This window comes from Falco rusticolus, chromosome 6, assembly GCF_015220075.1.
Source record: "Falco rusticolus isolate bFalRus1 chromosome 6, bFalRus1.pri, whole genome shotgun sequence".
Taxonomy (NCBI): Eukaryota; Metazoa; Chordata; class Aves; order Falconiformes; family Falconidae; genus Falco; species Falco rusticolus.
The window spans coordinates 62,119,270-62,127,926 of record NC_051192.1 but is presented as its reverse complement, the minus strand read 5'-3'; positions in this window follow the sequence as shown (position 1 = coordinate 62,127,926).

The window sequence follows — 8,657 nt, the reverse complement described above, 5'->3', positions numbered from 1 at the left end:
CACGCGCCGCGCGTTCCCCGCCGTGGCCGCCGCCCATTGGCGGAGCTGGCGCAGGCGCACTAGCGCAGCCAATGGGGAGCAGCCGCGTCAGTCGCTGCGGGGCGCGGGTGGCCGGAGGAGGCTCTGAGGGGCGGGGCAGGAGGTGAAGGTGGGCGGTGGGGCCGGGCCGCGCTTGGGCTGGGCCTGGGCGGCCGCCGAAAGCAGGGAGGAGGCAGCGGGGGGCCTTGGGGAGCGCTGTCAGCAGGGTGCCGCGGGGACAAGTGGTCCCAGCCTGCTTCTGGCAGCTTCCCAGTATCCTGCTACAGCCAGAGCGCCGTCAGCCGCTTCCCGCCTTGCAGCGCTGGATGGGGCCTGGGGGCCCAGGACTCTGGGCCTGGGCTGGAACACACGCAGGCCTTCAAGGAGAAGGCAGGCGTGCCAGTGTTCAGGCCGAGCTTCACTTGTACCACCTCTAAATGCAAACATAAGCCTCAAGGACTTGACAGTCGAAATGGTGTCACAGTGAAGAGCAAGGCAGGCATCTAAGTTGGAAGAGAAATGGTTTGCAAGTCACAAGCTTGCATGCAAAAGTAGGAAGTAGCCCAGCTGCATGTGCTGTAGGCCGAGGAAATAAAAGTGGCCAAGGAAATAAAAGTAGGGGCAGGGGAGGGCTGGTGCATGCTCATACAAGCAGTTAAAACCTGGATAACCTGCTTTCATCCAACAGAGACTTGGAAAGTTTGGGTCCAGCAGCATGATTTCCCATGAAAAATCATTCCAATTCAAAAGCTTCGGAAATGGATTCAAAAAGCTGGGGTTTTTTTCTCCTTCTATTGATTGCACACTGCAGGAGGGTACTAGAGCTCGGCACTCTGCTGTTGATGGGCGTAGATCTAGACAAAGGTTTTTTGCAGAGCTAGGATTCAACGACTTAAGTGAGCTGTGAAATTTTTAGTGTAGTGGTAGTAGCGGTAGCTGGACTTAATGTACTATTGACACAGCATTTTTCAGCAGCTGGATCTGAAGTGGTCTAAATTGCGCCCCCATCCACACACGTGTTGCTTCCCGCTCACAGCTAGAACTTTTCAGTGTGATCAAGTCCTGCTTTTTAAGAGTATGAAATTGTTAGCACAGTAGTGAGAACAGGCAGCCCTTTTCACCCTCAAGTTGTTTCAGAAATGAACAGGGATGCATGAAATAAAATTTTAATTAGGATGGCTACAAAATACTGGCATCTTGGCATTTCCATCCATAAAAGGGCAGCCTGCTGAGCAGGCAGGTTCAAATTTGTGGTGCTTCCTACATCTGAAGATGAAACATACCTCACCTCTTATTTTACTGACTTCTAGAGCAAACAGGACCTGCTTTGCAGACCATCTTTCCCAAGGGAATGTGCATTTCTCTTTAAGTTCCACCAGTAGGATGAAAAAAGTAAACATGACACCTTGGGGCACTATTGAGCAGTTAGCATGACATTAGACATTAGCTCCAGGTAAAATCCTCAAAACCAGAGGTAATTAAAGGATAGTTTTATGGCACGTAAATTAGCAGAGAAATTTGATAATTTGGGGGAGGTGGCATGGTTGGCTAATAGAAGGAGCTGCATAGAGGTAGCGTATTTTATTTTTCATCAGTACCATGCAACAGTAAGTTGAATGGCTGTGTTTAGCATTTCTGTAGCACCAAGAAGTATGTGTTGAAGTACTTATTGCTGAATAGGAAGCTTTTAACACAGCTCTTTACGTACTGTAAATTCCTAGTGAGTTTCTACAGGAAGCAGTTCTGCACAGGAACAATTCAACATTTTCATGTGTGTTCTGGAAATACGCATAAGATAGCGCTGATAAAACCTGCACCAAGACAAATATAAAAACAGTGATAAAGGGTGATTAAAAACAGGGAAACGATACAGGGTATTTGATAAATGAACTGCCTTCAGATAAAGACGTTAAGGGTTTTAATAAGTTCGCATGTGGCATTACTATGTTAGCAAAGACAGTACTTGAGTGGAGTCTCTGAAGGAGACTTAGATGCTGTTTCTCCATTGCAGCATGAATGTCTGTGATATCACTGGCAAAAAACCTCATGTGACTCATTGCTGCATAAAAAGGGGAAAAATGGAAAGATACTTTGTCTGCAGAGGTTAATGAGACAAGTTCTTGAGTCTATATTTACAAATGTGTGCGTAGTTGCAGGGACAGGATTAGAAGGGGCATTGCAGATTTCCGAGGTCAGCACACTGATACAGCAGATATCATTCCACATATAAGTCTGTGAGACCTCGTGGATGCGTGCAGGTGAGACGGCTGATAAAGAAGCTGAAATCAGTTACCACAGGAAGGAAATGCAGTGTTTGAAGAACGCTTGTACAGGTAGCGAGAGGATTAATGTTATAAATATAAGGACTATTCTTGTATTCCGGGGATCTTGCCTGGTTCCCGCCCTGGCAGATGAGTAGGAGGAGTGTAACGCACAGGGATTCTGGCTTTACAAGTTCTGGGTACTTTCTGGCTCCAAAACTGAGATGTGGTTGGGTGTTCCTGGAATGCAAGTTCATGGTAAAGCAAGCTTTGCCTGAAGGAGCACTTTTCATTTGTGTTTTTAACGTGCATTTCATCTTAGTGGCCTGTAATTACCAGAAAGTAGTGGACAGAAGCTTTTACTGGAGACAGAAAAAACAGGGGAAGCCTCAGAGGCAGTAAAAAGCGGTGGGGATGAGGATTGCTCCCTGGAACAACTGGCTTTGTTTCTAGCAGAGGGGAGCCAGCTGCTGCACAGCTTCAGAAGGAATGATGGATGGAGCTTAAGACAAGCTATTCTCTGCCTAATGAGGCTTATTATCTGCTTAGGATGAGACTGGGGTGAAGGTGTGGAAGCTGTAAAAATGCCTTTTGCTAGCTCATTTGATACATGTGACCAGAACTTACGGTGTTTGAAGAAGAAGGGGAAGACTTGGAGGCAGAAAAAGTTTTGAGAGGCCTTCACTAACTGGCAGATGTAGCCCTACAAATATTCCAGGCTTAAGATACCATAGACTGAACCCTCAGATTTCAACAGCAAAAAGAAAATGGGTAATAAGGGTCTAATTTGTTGAGGATTCCTCTGTGCTGATTGGAAACTTGTGAGCAGCAAGGGAGTGGATGATGCGGGAGGTCTCAGATCAGATACCAGGACATCAGAGAGGTTGCAACCCTTCTCTATTGCAAAGTCCTTACGAGAGGAAGAGGATTATAGAAGATGAACATCCAGCTTGGAATATCAGAGGCATGACAGCTTTTCAAATTCAGTCAGTTAACACATGAGAGTTTCCAAAATTTGTCCAGAAGAGTACATGATGACAATGCTTCCCATGCTTGCATTTCCAGAGAGTAGGAGAAGAATGGAAAAATAAATTGTTTTGCTGAAAAACATTGGAGGTGCTTCTGGGTCCATTTCTTTGTTTTCTTCAGCTGGACCAAGCTACTTGTAAATACAGCAAGTCTCAAACCTTCTAGCTTGAAGTACCTAACAAGACTTGGCAGCACAGAAACAGCATTTTCAGCAGCTAAATAAAACATTTAACCTCTTCCTGACAGATGGCCCAGAACATTCTGGACTAAAAGAAGAAATTACACTAAACGATTTCAACTAAACTAGGAAGTTTTTTAGAGTAACATGATGCTTGGTGGTCAGGAGACCATACTCCAGACCACTAGGTCCTTTAGGAATACCTCCAGGTGATTAACATTACTGCAGTTGGGCATAATTTTTGTGCTAAACATGGAAGCTCAGTCTCCATGAATCTCAGGGCTGACTAAATCATATATAGTTGTATAGAAGGCCAGACTGTCTGTTGCTTTGCAAGTCACCTTGGGATTGTCAAGAAAAGTCAAGTGTAATAGATACCTAATGTTATGGAAGCCCAGTAAGCTTCTTGTCGTTTTTGGTTTAATGGCTGGCTTCTTTTGTTTGACTGTTATGGCAAGAAGAAAAATGTATTGTAATAAAGCAAGCATAGCTGTCTTCAGAAAAAAATAGGTTTGATTTGAGTGTATCACTGTCCTGGTTTCAGCTGGGATAGAGTTAATTTTCTTCTTAGTAGTTAGTACAGTGCTGTACTTTGGCTCTGATGTGAGAACAATGTCGATAGCACACTGATGGTTTTAGTTGTTGCTGGGTGATGTTTATACTAAATCAAGGACTTTTCAGTTCCTTGGGCCCTGCCAGCCAGAGGGCTGGGGAGAGGGGGCAAAGAAAATTGGGAGGGGACAGAGCCAGGACAGGTGACCCAAGCTAGCCAAAGGGATGTTCCATACCATATGACGTCATGCTGAGTATATAAACTGGGGGAAGAATAAGGAAGGGGGGGACATCTGGCATTATGGCCTTTGTCGTCCTGAGTAACCGTTACGTGTGATGGAGCCCGGCTTTCCTGGGGATGGCTGAACACCTGCCTGCCCGTGGGGAGTGGTGAATGAATTCCTTGTTTTGCTTTGCTTGAGTGCGCACGGCTTTTGCTTTACCTATTAAATTGTTCTTATCTCAACCCTTGAGTTTTACATTCTTTCTGATCGTCCTTCCCATCCCTCTGGGTCGGGGGGAGTGAGCAAGCGGCTGCATGGTGCTGGGTTGCCGGCCAGGGTTAAACCACATCACATATAGGTTGACCTGTTGTATAGAAAAGCCTCACATGAGCACAGCTTGTTCTCCTCCGTGAGGAGAACCTCAGTTCTGCAGCTTGATTTCCCACTCTGCCTGTCCTGAGAAAGAACCAAGGGAAATATTGCAGCCAAAGAAAATTGCAACAAAGGAAAATCTGGTTAGAAGTTGGGAAAACATTTTTCACTTTGAGAATGACTGAGCACTGGAGCACAGAGATTTTGGAATGTCCATCCCTGTAGGTATTAGAACTCAGCTGAATGTGACCCTGAGCAACCAGACTTAACTTTGGCTCTGAAGATCACCTCCAGTGGTCCTAACTAATTCTCAGAAGGTACATCCCTGCCATCTGCCCTATGCAGGGAACACAGCATTACTAGCGTAGTTAAAGCTTTTTTTTTGGCGTGAACAAACTGTTTCTGTGCAAAGCTTTCTGGTAAGGTAAGTTTTTATAAGGGGTTTTGCTTAATAGCTGTACATAATTCTACACATCTAATCACTGTAACTCTGCTAGACAAACACTGCATGTGTATGCACAGCATCTCTATGGCCACTTAACATCTCCACTCGGTAAAGTCAAAGCATCAGCCCATTGAAAAGCCAAGGGCCAGCACAACAGACTTGAGTTAAAATACCTGTCAGATTGTATTAGATGGAATGTAAGTACGTTAAAAAATTGAAGTGATTTCTAGTTGTCCCTGATGGGCTGAAGCCACGTAAATCTTGTTACAAACATGTATTTCCACAGAAATCTGCATTCTCAGAACTCTCATGTGCAGCTGAGGAATCTGCCTCAGCTCCCCCTCTTGGTGTCTTGCTTAATAAGTCATTCAACATAGAAACCTGATTCCTTCAGCTCTTCTGGGCTATACTGATTCTCTTCTACCCCTAAACAGGAGAGTTTACCTTATACCCCAATAAACACATCTCACAAGGCCAGCCTGGCTTTGCCTGTGTTATAGTGGAGCTTTCAGAAGTGTTGATTTTAAAGGTTGATTGGGAAGAGTAAAGAACTGGGTGGAACAAGACTAAGAGAAAGCAGATACTGAGGGAGTTGAAAAATACAGCAGTGTATGTACATCAATGGAAACTGTAAAAAAAAAAGAGAAACTATCAAACATGGCAGTGAAGGGGAGTATCTCAGAGGTTTTACAGATGTAGATTTCTACAAGCCTGTTTGTGTTGGGCGGACAGAAGCCCAGTCTGGCTGGGAAGGCTAAGCCTGCACACCCAGCTAGCCCTAATGGTACCAGTATCTTTGGAGGTGCTGGCTGATGAGGCGGGTGCTATAGCCCCATCCTACTCCTCTTCTTTCAGCTGGGTCAGTCCAGGATGACAGTACACTCCACCAGAGTATTTCTGCACAATGGCGGGCTGTATTTTTGGCTGGTCAGCAGGCTGAGTGTTTACTGTGATCGACTGCTCTGCGTTGTCTTGTCCTGAAGGCACAGGCTCTTCCACATGGCTCATCTACTGCACCGGCAGGAATGCCTGTAGGACACTGTAAAAAATGATAAAAGACAGTGAAGGGAAAGTCAGACTCAAAAACATGGTATCAGGACTAAACTATGTGAGACATTATTTTGAAAGCATGGCCTGAATATGGGCCATCAGGCTGTAGACCTTATTGCAAGGTTGCAATAAAATAAAAATATGTCCTGTTAGAACCAGGATCAGGAACTCAAGGAAGAAAGTGCATCAGTGAGATCCACAGGCAGTATTATTCTGGAAGAAGCTGCTAAGTACAAAGTAGATCAAAGGCTTATGAGAATGATCAGCAAGATCAGTGAGATTGAATCTGGAGAACTGCAGGCCAGTCTTCCTGGGAGACTGGCTCGAACCTCTGGCACTCTGAGCCATCAAAGCCTAGAAATACCTAGAGGTATCTACAGACCATGGCTTCAACAGAGGAAGGATTTTTATTCCGTTAGTTCTGGTAAGTGGCAGACATAAAGCAAAGGTAAAGGCACTTTATGAATTGGAAAAGCTGAGCTAGTTTCTGTTCCCATGTAACTCCAAAGGAGATATGACTGAGGTGAGGAATAAGTAATTGAAAGTTGTAATTTTCTGCCTCGCTAGCAACACGTTGATAGATTAAATATTAATGTGGTGGTAAGAAGCTGTTCTGTGTAACCTTGTGAAGTTTTATTTTAACTTATAGTAGAAGTGAAGGAGTTAATTTGTGAGTGACATGGAGACAGTGGAATGGGAACAGCTGCTTATTGTGTAGTACAAGAACTAGAGTTAGTCATTAAGGATGGAAATGAAAATAATAGGTGCTTGGTTCAAAGCCAAAAATATAGATACTTTTTTCCTGTGGGTAGTTAAACTCTTTAAGTCCTTGCTTTTTTTTTTTTTTTTTTTAATAGTAAAAATTTAAATGGATTAAAAAAGTGACTGGACAAAATCATGGAAGGAAAAGCCACTCATAGCTGGTTAGCCATGAACCTTGTCTTGGGAAGTCTGCTAGCCACATAAAGGTGGGAGCTGACACTGTGCTGGGAGATGGTTTTTGTTTTGCTGTTATTAGCTCCTTCCAAGGTACAGTGCTGGATGACTCCTTGGCCTCATATTGCTGTTTTATGTTGTCAAATGCTTATCTATCTTTCATTAAGAAGCTGATTACTTTGGGGATTGGGTTGGAGAAAGCTTGTGTAGAGCAGTTACCACCAGCCTTGTTTGCTCTTCTGTAGTTTTTTAATGTGAGTTGCTAATGGGCTACAGAAATTCCCCCATTAGCGGAACAATATATAAGCCTGCGTTTATTTGCACCATAAAAGAAAAAAATTATTGCACCATAAAAGAAATATAAAAGAAACAGTTTTGCTAAAATAAATCACCAATAGATGGAAATTGTTTTAGAAAAGGTCATCAAGGTGACAGAGATTTATAAAGATGAACTGGAATGACCTATTTCCTAAGTAATGAGTAAATTCTGAGTAGGTAGATGAAAATAGATGACAAATATCTGTATAGTACAAATATCAAGGTGATCAAGGAAGCTTTTTACTAGAGTATGTGGAAGCAGAAGGAGAGGTGGCAAGAAATTAAGGTTGAGTTCACGAAAGGTGTTTTTTGTAAGGGTTACTGAGAATAGCCAAGTCTGGGGGGTGGCCCCTGATGCCAGAGGTTTTCTCTGCAGTGAAGAGGGAGGCAGAAGGGCAGATCTCTGGATTTCCCTTGCCCTTTAGCTGTTTTTATACTCCTCTGTCTCACCACTGGTGCAGGGTATGGCCCTAATGAATCATGAGTTATTGCTAGGTATCAGCTAATGCAATGAATACCCATGAGATGCCACTGTGCCACTTCTCAGTCTGTGTAAGACTATGTGCCCTTTGCAGATTGGAGCAGAATATGTTCCTTTCAGTGGCAGCTCTGATGTTTTTAGCTGACAGCAGAACATTTGAAGTTATGAGTGGTTTTGTGTGCATATAATCCAACAGAGACTTATGACAACACTGTCATAGAAAACAACAGGATAGGTTATTCATTAGTGAGATAATGCTAATGAGACTACTTATTATACAACAGGAAGCAGAAGTGGCCATTACTTTATAAAAAGTTTGTAATATTTTTCTATAAGCTCTTATTTGTGCTCAGCCTGAGTTGCCATGTGCCAGTGCCCATAAGCTTGGGGACAGTCAGTGAAATCCTCACTCAGGGCTACTGCATAGGAGCACAGATGTACAAGAACTCCATAACGCACCTAAGCATTATTAAAAAAACCCTCCTATAGTTGACAACTTCTGTGTTCCAGCAAATTGTCACCTATTTAACATTGTTTCATGTTGCCTCTGTTGTGACATGTTACCTCCTTGAGATGTTACTGGCGCTGTTGTATGCAACCTCTTTAATTACTATTAAATCAGGAGATTTTAAGGAGGTGTAGAAAGTTCTGGTGGGCATAAACCACACTATCCCCAAGATAAGAGCTTCCTCTGGGCTAAATATTGCTTAGAGATTAGCCCTTTGTTTGCTTTGAATATACTTTCCTGTCCCCCTACAGCTGTAGCTTTGTGCTGGCTTTTTCTCTCGGCCTG